Source organism: Lolium rigidum, chromosome 4, assembly GCF_022539505.1.
Source record: "Lolium rigidum isolate FL_2022 chromosome 4, APGP_CSIRO_Lrig_0.1, whole genome shotgun sequence".
NCBI lineage: Eukaryota > Viridiplantae > Streptophyta > Magnoliopsida > Poales > Poaceae > Lolium > Lolium rigidum.
The window spans coordinates 93,143,561-93,156,794 of NC_061511.1; positions in this window are offsets into that span (position 1 = coordinate 93,143,561).

Consider the following 13,234-nt stretch of genomic DNA (forward strand, 5'->3'; position numbering starts at 1 on the left):
GCCTGTCGCCCCTTTCCGACTCTAGTTCGATCTGGTACTTTCCTTTTGTCGTGAAATTTTTTGCTATATAATTGTTGCCTGCCAAAACTCACCGGCGAGCAGTGGTTAAGCAACACGAAGAGCCGGGAGGCTCCCAAGGCCGCTTAGTGGACCCTGGCACCTCGCGTCGTCCCGCAAGTTTCCTGCACACGTCCCGGCGGTTGCAAGGGCGTGCCACCTGACCTAGACCCGATCGGGAAGGTGTTAGATTGCTTCGATTGTTCCCGCATGGTAGACACGTAAACATTAAATACGAGCCCTATCGGCTCCCGGGTTGCTCTCGTGGATCGGCTCAAAGAGCCGATCGCCCCATGGTTCATGTTGGATTTGCAATGACATGGGGATCCCGCTTGATCAACACAAAGCTAAACCAATCTACGACAGTTTAGGGTTTTCACCGCATAACCGGAACATCCTACGCGTAGTTGGGCCTAGCGGATACGAAAGATGATGCAAACTATCCCTAGAAGAGGCCTAAAAACCAACATTACGTTAATTCCCGGAACATCCCTTCTAGGAACGGTAAACAAGCACCTAGCGCACTACCGGATCCTCCAACCCCAAGCATAAGGCCTAATCATGTGGATATTAAACTAATCCTTGCGGAACAAGGAGCAACTATAACAGATCGGATCTACTAAGTACCGAACAAGCAAGATGCTGCCCTTACGCCCGCATAGGCGTAAGGGCAGCTAGGTGTCAAGGGACGGCATTGCTAGCAGATATGCATAAGAAAGGCATCAATGCAAGCCCCAAGACACCTAAGATAAGTAGTGCTACTCGCCATCAACAACGCTTCAAGACGAGTAGCACAAGGTAGACGAATAACGTAGTCGCCTAGATCGCAAGATGCGATCTAGGCAAGCATGATGCTTACCCGAAAGGAAACCCTCGAAGAAGGGGTGGCGATGCGCCTCGGTTTGTGTTTGTTGAACGATGATTGTTGTTTATTTCATAAACCCTAGATACATATTTATAGTCCGGGGGACTTTCTAATTCGGGCGTGCACCGAACCGTGCACGGGTTAAACTCTAACTTCTAAACTAAGATGCGATCTACTAAAATACGTATACACGGGCAATTTAGCCCAAACTTTGCATATAAGGCCGATTCATGTATTCCTTCTATGTATATCCTTCAAGCCCATCTCCAATCGCGGCCCACCTCTGATCCGGTCAAATTCTGGTGATAAAACATGCCCCCCTGGTTTTGGAAATGACATTTCCAAAATCATCATGCTTTCCCTTCGTCGGGTCATGTCGTGGCAGAGCAAAACTGTTGCAGTATCCTTCATCATGATGCCTTGCCTTCTTGACTTCTATGCGCGATTCGACAATTCTTTGGCACCACTTCCTCGGAAACTGTTGTAACATTAACTCTCCCCAATATCCCATTATTTAACCGCATCGAACAGTTCGCTCCTTCATCCTCCTGCTCCGTATTAGCCATCGGCAAAAACCCCCATTCCTCCGTAGCCATGTCTTCTTCCTCCTCCTCCTCTTCTCGGGTCTTTCCTATCGGTCTTCCTCCTCCCGCGAGCCGACGCCGGAGGACATACGCGCACCGAAGAGTGGGACCCAGGAGGACCACGCCTCCTCCGTCTGGTCCGAGGACGACAAGTCCTTGACCAGCGGAGATGAAGATCTCCAGTTCCTCGCCGATGGGGAACTGGAATCGGAAAGCGAGGATGACCTGTTCCCTTGGGACGGTTACACCTCCTCTGAGAAAGAGGAGGAGGAAGACGACGATGACGACTCCCTCGAGGGTTACCCACCGGCGAAACGCCTCCGCACCTGGTGGGATGACGACGACAGCGACGACGACGAGGAGGATGAAGCTCCCGTAGAGGGCTACGGGAGCAGTGACGAGGAGCCCGGCGGCAGCAGTGCCGATGAGAACTCCGAGGACGACGACGAGGGCAGCGACGGCCCGTAGACTAGGATCTACTAGTGTAGGCCTAGTAGTAGTAGTAGATTGGTCAACGTGACCCTTCTTTTGTCCTTTCTCCTTGAGCAATCGGCTCTTTCCTTGTAAGAAATCCCATGATTAATGAAGAATTTCCCTTAACTTGATTTTGCCGATTTCCTTTCGTACTGATTTTGCCGATTGTTAATTTGATCAACGCTCAATGAGCCGATGGCATCGCATCGGTCTCTTACGATAAATTTCAAGATAGACCAATTTAGCCACCCCCTCAAACGGTAACCTGCGAACCTTGCTCAAATTCAGATCCCCAAACTTCCAACCGAACAGGTCCAAACTGCAGCTTCACTGAGCGCAATGTTAGATTTAACGGCAAAACCCCTGAAATAATGCCTGGTCTCATCATTAACTTTAGGTTTTCAGACATTCTCCTGCCGAATCCTTCTCTTCCAAATCCCCTTTGCCTTCAGGAGAGCTCTAGGACCGTTGCTGAATCAACCCGGGGCTGGAGCTAATACTTGCAGATAGGCACCACTTATCCACAAATTTTCTTCCGATAGTCCACAGCGATGTTTGAAATCCCGCTCCGTTTTCTTGCAAGCAACCATCCCTCAAAAAAGTTGAGATGCGGAGCCACCGATTTCAACAGAATCGGCTCCCTATAGCAAAGGGTCCTTCGGGGCAAGCTGCCCCCCGAGCCTTAGTCAAGGCGAGAAAAGTAGTGAGCCAGCCAAATGTGCCATCATCGGCTTCCAAGTAATAACGCAGAGCCAGCCGATCTCAACAAAATCGGCTCATCATCTTTGGCAGGCTGATGCGACTTCCGGTGAGGATGCTTTGAATTTCGGATGCCCTCCAAAATTCTGGATGTAACAGCCCCCGAAAGTGACATCAAACTTAATCCTAAGATAGGTATGCTTATACTGGCACTGTTGAACTTGAAGATCTGCAGAAGGAGTTGGAGGCCTTGAGAAGGAATTCGTCCAGCAGAGCTTCTCCTTGTAACTCGACAACTGCTCCATTGTGCCTCTGCTTACACCAGCTGTACCTCTTGAGTCGATGGCCACGCATCGGCTTTATATCCTTAAGTCGATGTCTGCGCATCGGCTATGCTTAAAAAAATTGTATTTTTTACGGCCGATTTATGTATCGGCCCCCATACTTCAGTACCCATCATCATCAAAGAATATATCTTGGGCTGCTGGGCATCTGAAAGCTACTTCAATCTTCATATCCTCGTATTTTATCCACCTAAGTGCCCCCCGAGCCGATTCTTTCAAGTAATTGAGGGTATCGGCTCTTCAGGTATTCCCTGTTAGATCAATGCTGAACCCAGGCAGAATGTATGGTGAGGATAATTTTGGCCGATTGCTAGAAACGGCCTCCTTCTTCGTGTGCAATGCTTAGTGAAGCTTTACCATGTCTTGATTTCTTACTGTAGCTACGTGGCATGCTTGAGATGAGATTTCTGCTTTCCGTTTTTTGGGGCCGATCGCAGGGATCGGCCTCCCACGTACGTCCATTGTCTTGGACCTTGCTACTCTGTCAGGATCATGGACACTATGTTTGTATCAGCCGATGCCTCTGCATCGGCTTTTGTCTGTTTAGGGCGCCACACTTTCTTCGGCGGGCGCGCCACCGTCTCCAATGTTTGCTGAATTTTCACGGCCAGATCGGGCCGTGCTTTCCTCAACGTGTACATGTACTGTGCCTCGGCTTCCTCCAGGTTTCGTAGCCGCTGCACCCTACGCTTCTGAGAATGGCTGAGTCCATCAGGGCACCACCTTGGCCGGTGATACCTATCTTCTTCACCATCTGACTCCTCAAAGTCTTCTTCTTGAGATGACTCAGCTTGCTTGTTCGGAGGTGGGAGAGGCCCTAGACGCTCGAACACTGAAACCTTGTTTGTCCCTTCCCTTCGCTGTCTGCATTCTGGGCAGTTCTCGATTGTTGGCAATCGGCTCATTCCTGAGTCCCAGCAATGTTTAAAGAAAGGACAGTCCCAATGCCTATCCATGTCATCTTGCTCCCTTGACCTCCCTCTAGCGTGAAGCTCGTACCCGTGGTTGCTTCTGTCACGTCGACGATACCTCCTGACCTCTTCATCAGACCGACGATGTCTCTCATCATCTACGTCGTAGCGCCGACGTCGGTCATACTGCTGTTCTTACTTGTTAAGGAGATGTGCGGAGAGTGGACGTTGATACCGCACGCTTCTCACCTCCTCTTCGGTTAGGTACCGTCTATCATCATCATGGGGCCGGTCGCGTGGATCGGCCTCCTCTTTATCCTTGCCATGGGAGTGGCTGCTTCTCGCTTTTTCTTTGCTATGGCGATTCACAAGCCCCGCCATGTTGACATCAAAGGAAAACTCGGCTTGCGCCCTATGGAGTGGCTAAGATCCACCATGTTGACGCCGTGGAACGGACGTGTGTCAACCTTCATAGCAAATTGTCCGAAAGTTAATCGGCATGATTCTATCGCCATTTGAATCTGTGCGCGCAATACTTTGCAGTCGTTGGTGGCGTGAGTGAACGTGTGATGCCATTTGCAGTATGGCCTACCGTTCATCTCCTGTGACGTGGGGATTTTGTGGTCTTCGGGTAACTTCAATCGTTTCTCCTTCGACAGCAGAAATCAAAAATCTGCTCAGCTTTGCTCAAGTCAAAGTCAAACCCTCTTGGCGGCCCTGGTTGATTCACCCATTTGCAGGACACAGTACTCGCCGTCCGAGCCCATTCAGCCACCGTGACTTCCCGATCGTCGGAAGGATCTTCATCCGTCTCAAGCATCGACCAGGCCTATCGTGCGCTTGTACTTGTCTTGGTAGCAGCTTCGGGTGGCGATGTTCATACAACGTTAGTCTCCGGACCATGTGCGCCAACGAATTGTACTCCACTTGGAACGTCGGATCCTTGAGTGGCGCTGCGAGGCCTGCCACGGCCAGCTCGATCGCTTCTTTCTCGTACAAATGAACCGAATAACATCGGTTCTTGACAGCTTCGAAACGTTGAATGTATTCGGATATCGTCTCTCCTCGCCTTTGCCAAACCTGGGTCAGATCGGCAATGCCGCCTTCGTAGCTTTTGAATGATATTGTGTGTGAAATCGCTCTTCCAGTTGCTTCCATGATCGAACTGAATTTGGCTGCAACGAGGTGTACCACCCAAAAGCTGGACCGGTGAGGGATTGCGCAAAGAACCTCACACGCAACTGATCCGATGCTGAAACCATGCCTAGCTGGGCCAGGTATCGGCTCACGTGCTCGATGGAGCTAGATCCTTCTGATCCACTGAATTTTGTGAAGTCAGGGAGCCGATACTTAGGTGGCAGCGGGATCAGGTCAAACTCGTTGGGGTACGGCTTGGAATAGCCGATTATTTTCTTCTTCGGCAGGATGCCGAACTGGTCTCTCAGGACTGCACTGATCTGATCCACGGTGGAAGCTGTAGCGGTTGAGCTTTCGGGACTTGGTGCAGTGGGCGTATTTAGCTAGCCACGCTTGTTTCTCGGCGTCTCGCTCCCAAACCCCCGCTGCTGCTGCCATCCCTCCCGCCGTAACAATTGCTCCCGCTCCGGCAATCCCTCCCGTTGGAGTCCGGATCGCTTGCGTCCAGCTTGTTGCGAGTCCGGCACGTATGTGCACACGTATCCATGTGGGATCTCCTTGGGCGGCTCATATAGGAATTGATAGTCGCCGGGATCACCTCCAACCTTGTAGACAACGTATGCCGGTGAACCTTGTTGTTGTGGAGCTGCCATCGCGTACGACAATGGTGGCCTGGTGTGGAGTTGCATCTCTCCCTGGTGAGTCCCTAGCACAGGTCCTGAGGGGGAGTACTGATGCTTCATGATTTCTTGGACCACATGAAGCACGACGCGCTCCAAAGTATTCACCGAGCTCTCGGAATGCCGATGCAGCGAATGAGCCACAACGTAGTTGATTTCCCGCCGCAGTGGCTCGGTACGTTCCTCCGTAGGGAGAGACAGATCCAAACCATCAAGAACGCCTTGGGGAGTGAATCCTTTAAACCCGATGCCGTGCGACCGGCTCTTCTCAAAGGAGCCGATGAGTTCGGCTCTCGGATGGCCTTCAGCTCATCGTATTTCTTCTTGTGCTCCGCAGGGAGATCCTCGTACTTGATCGGTTCGTCCGCCATCTCGGACGCAGGTGTTGACGTGGATGTTGTCGAAGATGGTCCCACCGGGCGTGCCAGAATGTGTTGCCTGCCAAAACTCACCGGCGAGCGTGGTTAAGCAACACGAAGAGCCGGGAGGCTCCCAAGGCCGCTTAGTGGACCCCGGCACCTCGCGTCGTCCCGCAAGTTTCCTGCACACGTCCCGGCGGTTGCAGGGCGTGCCACCTGACCTAGACCCGATCAGGAAGGTGTTAGATTGCTCCGATTGTTCCTGCATGGTAGACACGTAAACATTAAATACGAGCCCTATCGGCTCTTAGGTTGCCCTGTGGATCGGCTCAAAGAGCCGATCGCCCCATGGTTCATGTTGGATTTGCAATGACATGGGGATCCTGCTTGACCAAAACAAAGCTAAACCAATCCACGACAGTTTAGGGTTTTCACCGCATAACCGGAACATCCTACGCGTAGTTGGGCCTAGCGGATACGAAAGATGATGAAAACTATCCCTAGAAAAGGCCTAAAAACCAACATTACGTTAATTCCCGGAACATCCCTTCTAGGAACGGTAAACAGCACCTAGCGCACTACCGGATCCTCCCACCCCAGCATAAGGCCTAATCATGCGGATATTAAACTAATCCTTGAAGAACAAGGAGAAACTATAACAGATCGGATCTACTAAGTACCGAACAAGCAAGATGCTGCCCTTACGCCCAGATAGGCGTAAGGGCAGCTAGGTGTCAAGGGACGGCATTGCTAAGCAGATATGCATAAGAAAAGCATCAATGCAAGCCCCAAGACACCTAAGATAAGTAGTGCTACTCGCCATCAACAACGCTTCAGCACGAGTAGCACAAGGTAGACGAATAAACGTGTACTGCCTAGATCGCAAGATGCGATCTAGGCAGCATGATGCTTACCCGAAAGGAAACCCTCGAAGAAGGGGTGGCGATGCGCCTGGTTTGTGTTTGTTGAACGATGATTGTTGTTTATTTCATAAACCCTAGATACATATTTATAGTCCGGGGGACTTTCTAATTCAGGCGTGCACCGAACCGTGCACGGGTTAAACTCTAACTTCTAAACTAAGATGCGATCTACTAAAATACAGATACACGGGCAATTTAGCCCAAACTTTGCATATAAGGCCGATTCATGTATTCCTTCTATGTATATCCTTCAAGCCCATCTCCAATCGCGGCCCACCTCTGATCCGGTCAAATTCTGGTGATAACAATAATCCCCCGGACCCCTGGAGGTCCGTATATCGTTTTCTCGACGTGTTTTGTTTCGAGCTGTTTCTGCCAGGATCTGTTTTCAGTTTAGAAGCACCATGGTCTCCAAGAACAAGTCCGGATGAAGATAATCAAGATCGTGAGTGGAAAGAGGAGGACAAGAGCGTCAAGGAAGAGGATGAAGAAGAGGTGGAGGAAGACTCGCGCGCACACCCGCGTGCTACCATCGCAAGCATCAAGGTGGTGGACAACCCTTTTAGTGCAAACAAAAGCGCAAGAATTCGCACCGGAGGATGGGCTTCCACGCCATTACCTAGCTCCGAAGACATCTTTATCGGGCACTCACCATCCCTTCCGCAATCTAATTTTCAATAATCAAATTGAAAGGATTCCCAGGGCAGCATTGCCTAGCAATTGGGATATAGATCGTTCTAACACTGCAGGAAGGACGAAGCCTGAGGGGGAAGAGTGGGGAAATAACTCCAAGAATTGGGACTCGCCGTTGGACATACTTATTAATCGCGTCGAGCACAATTCGGAGATGATCCGCAACCTCATGTACAAGATTGACGAGCTTCAGGAACTTGTGGAGAAGCTTGTGAGGAATTCATCACCACCATCGCCAAAGGAGTAACTCATCATCGGTATTGGCATCCCCTTGGTTTGTTCCAAGCTTGGGGAGTGCCGCGGTATCACATCATCACTACCTTTTACTTTTTACTATCAAGTAGTGTCATATCATGAGTAGGGAAGTTATCGTATAAGATGGGTTGCAGGTGTGGAAGTATCTCTCCTTTAGTTTGTCTATGTATCCCTTGGTGTGAGTTATCGTTATGAAATATTAATGAGAAGTCTTATCATTTACATATTGCACACCTTATTTTAGTTTGCAATTTCTACTATATGATTGATCTTGATTTTAGTATTGGTACCACTTTGGGAGCATTGAGTAAATCTATTTGGTTTTGGCAAACTTAGCATTGGTCAATAGCAACAACACCTTGAGGTTTAAGTAGAAAAGAGAAATACATATAGTTGTTTCATTGTCTTCCTTTCTTGTTAGCTCATAGCTTATTATTCTAAAGTTAAAATTGTTTGTGCTTGCAAGAAAGATGCATGATTATGTCTATCACATGTATATTTGCTTGTTTCCCTCAACTCTTATGCTTGCTAATTAACCTTGCTAGCCAAAGACCTGTACCGAGAGGGAATGCTTCTCGTGCATCCAAACCTGAACCCAAACCTATGCCATTTGTGTCCACCATATCTACCTACTCGCATGGTATTTTCACGCCATTCCAAGTAAATACTTCATGTGCTACCTTTAAACAATTCAAAATTTATTACTTCTTATTTGTGTCAATGTTTTATAGCTCATGAGGAAGTATGTGGTGTTTTATCTTTCGGTCTTGTTAGGCAGCCTCCACTAATGGACTAGTGGCTTCATCCACTTATCCTATAATTTTGCAATAAGAGCCGGCAACGGGGTTCCCGACCCCAATTAATCAACTTTCATTAATAATTCTCTTCACATGTTTTGCCCCGATTCATCGGTAAGCAACTTAATTTTGCAATAGACACTCCTCCATGGTATGAGATTGTTGGAAGGCACCCGAGGATTCGGTTAGCCATGGCTTGTGTAAGCAAAGGTTGGGGGGAGTGTCATCCTTAAATAAACTAAAGTACATGTGTAAACAAAAGAGAAGAGGGATGATCTACCTTGCTGGTAGAGATAACGTCCTTCATGGGAGCCGCTCTTTGGAGGTCTGTTTGGCAAGGGGGTTAGAGTACCCGCTACCAGTCGTTGACAATAACAAACACCTCTCAAAACTTTTCTTTTATTCTCTTTATATGATTTCAAAACTGAAAAAGATCTAGCACATGATTTAATCCCGGCTTCCCTCTGCGAAGGGCCTGTATTTTACTTTATGTTGAGTCAGTAAACCTATTTCCCTCCATCTCAAGCAAGCATTTGAGTTGTTGTGATCAAACTATTATATTGTGATTTGTTTCATCATGTCTTTACTCTTTCTTGTTTAGTACAAGTTTTACCTGAATGAATATAGCTTTGAAAGTCATCAATGATTAATATGATTGAGTATGCAAGTTTACCATAAGCTTTAATATGAGAGCGCTGCTCAATAGATAAGTATAATCTGTTAAATGTTCTCTGACCAAGAACAAAGTTTGCCATCACCAATTATGATTCCTTATGCACCTTTATTTGTGATTACCTTATACTTGTTTCAAGTTGAGTTATATGAGGAAGTTGTTTACTATAATGTCTTGTGTGAATGAATATGATGCTTCTTGTCCGTATTTTATTTATCGACTCTTCACTCCATAAACATGTGGTCCTGTTTGCCGAGTTCAGTTTCGCTTGGGGACAAGCGAAGTCTAAGCTTGGGGGAGTTGATACGTCCAATTTGCATCACTATTTTATATCATAATTTGCTGTTATTCATTGATATATTTCATATTGGGACACAATACTTATGTTATTTCATCTATTTTGCATGTTTCATGATTATTTGGAGATCGCGCACCGGAGCCGGGATTCTCGTTGGAAAAAACACCGTCGGGATGCAATATTTCGGAAGATCAAGCTGTGGAAGGAAATTTCACCAAAAATCCTATTTTTCCGGATGACGGAGAAGGCCGGAAGGGGGAGCTGAGAGGACCCAAGGTGGGGCCGGACCACAGGGCGGCGCGGCCCATGGCCCGGCCGCGCCACCTTGTGGTGTGGGGGCCCCACGGTCCCTTTCGCCTCCTTTTCTTCGCGAAACCCTTCGTCCCGAAAACCTAAGCCACGAGAGGGATCCTCACGAAGGGTTACGGCCGCCTGCGCGGGGCGGAGAACACCAGAGAGAAAAGAGCTCTCCGGCGGGCAGGAATCCGCCGGGGAAATTCCCTCCCGGAGGGGAAATCGACGCCATCGTCACCGCCATCGAGTTGGACATCATCTCCATCACCATCACCATCATCTTCATCATCATCACCGCCATCTCCACCGCTGCACCTCGTCACCGCTGTAGCAATTTGGGTTTGATCTTGATTGTTTGATAGGGGAAACTCTCCCGGTATTGATTTCTACTTGTTATTGATGCTATTGAGTGAAACCATTGAACCAAGGTTTATGTTCAGATTGTTATTCATCATCATATCACCTGTGATCATGTTCCATATGATGTCTCTTGAGTAGTTCGTTTAGTTATTGAGGACATGGGTGAAGTCTAAATGTTAGTAGTGAATTATGGTTGAGTAATATTCAATGTTATGATATTTAAGTTGTGGTGTCATTCTTCTAGTGGTGTCGTGTGAACGTCGACTACACGACACTTCACCTTTATGGGCCTAGGGGAATGCATCTTGTACTCGTTTGCCAATTGCGGGGTTGCCGGAGTGACGAAACCTAAGCCCCGTTGGTATATCGATGCGGGAGGGATCGCGGGATCTCGCAGTTTAAGGTCTGTGGTTAGATTTATCTTAATTACTTTCTTGTAGTTGCGGATGCTTGCAAGGGGTATAATCACAAGTATGTATTAGTCCTAGGAAGGGCGGTACATTAGCATAGGTTCACCCACACAACACTTATCAAAACAATGAAGATTAATCAGCTTGCATGTAGCGAAAGCACTAGACTAAAATCCCGTGTGTCCTCAAGAACGTTTGGTCATTATAAGTAAACAAACCGGCTTGTCCTTTGTGCTAAAAAGGATTGGGCCACTCACTGCAATTATTTCTCTCGCATTTTACTTACTTGTACTTTATTCATCCGTTACATCAAAACCCCACGAAAACTTGTCCGTCGAGCATTTACAGTGAATCCTTCATCGAAACTGCTTGTCAACACCTTCTGCTCCTCGTTGGGTTCGACACTCTTATTTATCGAAAGTACTACGATACACCCCCTATACTTGTGGGTCATCAAGCGGGAACACTGCTCGTGCTTCCAAACCCCTGAAAACCAAGTTATTCCAGAGTGTCCACCATAAATACCTATGCATGGCATTTCAAACCATTCCAAGTAAATTCTCATGTGCTACCTTTAAACCTTCAAAATGCTTCTCAATTTGTGTTGATGTTTTATAGCTCATGAGGAAGTATGTGGTGTTTATCTTTCAACCTTGTCATTTACTCCTGACAGACTTTCACCAATGGACTAGTGGCACATCCGCTTATCCAATAATTTTGTAAAAAGAGCTGGCAACGGGGTTCCCAACCCCAATTAATTAACTCTCATTAATAATCCTCTTCACATGTTTTGCTCTGATTCATCAGTAAGCAACTTTATTTGCAAATAGACACTCCTCCATGGTATGAGAATGTTGGAAGGCACCCGAGGATTCGGTTAGCCATGGCTTGTGTAAGCAAAGGTTGGGGGGAGTGTCACCATAATGAAACTAAAATACATGTGTAAACAAAAGAGAATAGGAATGATCTACCTTGCTGGTAGAGATAACGTCCTTCATGGGAGCCGCTCTTGGAAGTCTGGTTGACGAGGTAGTTAGAGTGCCCACTATCATTCGTTGACAACAACAAACACCTCTCAAAACAATTTTACTTCCGTCTTTAGAAAAATGAAAAGCTCTAGCACATGTTAATCCCTTCTTCCCTCTACGAAGGGTCAATCTTTTACTTTTACATTGAGTCTCCATCCTTTCTTTGAGCACCTTCTTGAGAGCACAACTGTCATTCCTAGTATAATATGCTTGTCCCAAAATGTGATTAACTATGGTATAACTTTGATGCTTTTATCTTTGATAATCTCTACTTCCAGTCTTCCCATGAACTTCAAAGGTGCCCGAGCATTTATGTTTTGCTGTACAAATACGGGCAAGCGAGATACCACTTTATCATATCCTTCTATGAACATTACAATCCTGCTAATAGACATGATTCATGATGCTTATTATTAATTTGTTGGTACCTTTTCCATGATTGACATAGCTATTAGATGACCTTATTTGCATGTATCTTATTATGAATTGCCTAAGTACTTGTCCATATCATGAGAATATTTACATCATATGAACAAATGTGTTCGTGAAAGTTCTTTTATCGCACTCGCTTGTTAACTCGAATTGCTTGAGGACAAGCAATAAGCTAAGCTTGGGGGGAGTTGATACGTCCAAAACGTATCTACTTTCCCGAACACTTTTGCTATTGTTTTGCCTCTAATTTGTGTATTTGGGATACAACTAACACGGACTAACGCTGTTTTCAGCAGAATTGCCCTGGTGTCTCGTTTTTGTGCAGAAAATCAACTTTCAGGAAAATCCCCGGAAATAATCGCGAAGGGCCTATTTTCCCAGAAGACTCACGGAGCCAGAAGGGCAGGCCAGGGGGAGGCCCACGGCCTCCAGACCATAGGCCGGCGCGGCATAGGAGGGGGCCGCGCCGCCTTATGGTTAGGCTGCCTCGGCCAGCCTACGACGCCCCCCTCTGGATACTTAACGTCTTCGACCTAAAAACGCACGGGGGGTTAGATGAAATTGCCAGGAGACATCCAGAACACCGCCGCCATCGCGAAACTCTGTCTCGGGACCAGAAACTCCATTCTGGCACTCCGTCGGGACGGGGAATTGGAGGAGATCATCGCCATCATCACCACCGATGCCTCTCCATCGACCAGCCATGTTTCCCCCATCCATGTGTGAGTAATTGCCCCGCTGTAGGCTGAAAGGGATGGTAGGGATCGGATGAGATTGGTCATGTAATAGCATAAGATTGTTAGGGCATAGTGCCTAGTGTCCGTAATTGGTACTTTTATGATATTGTTGCAACTTGTTATGCTTAATGCTTGTCACTAGGGCCCAAGTGCCATGATCTTAGATCTGAACATGTTATCAATTCATGATGATATTCATTGCTTTATGATCTTACCTGCAAGTT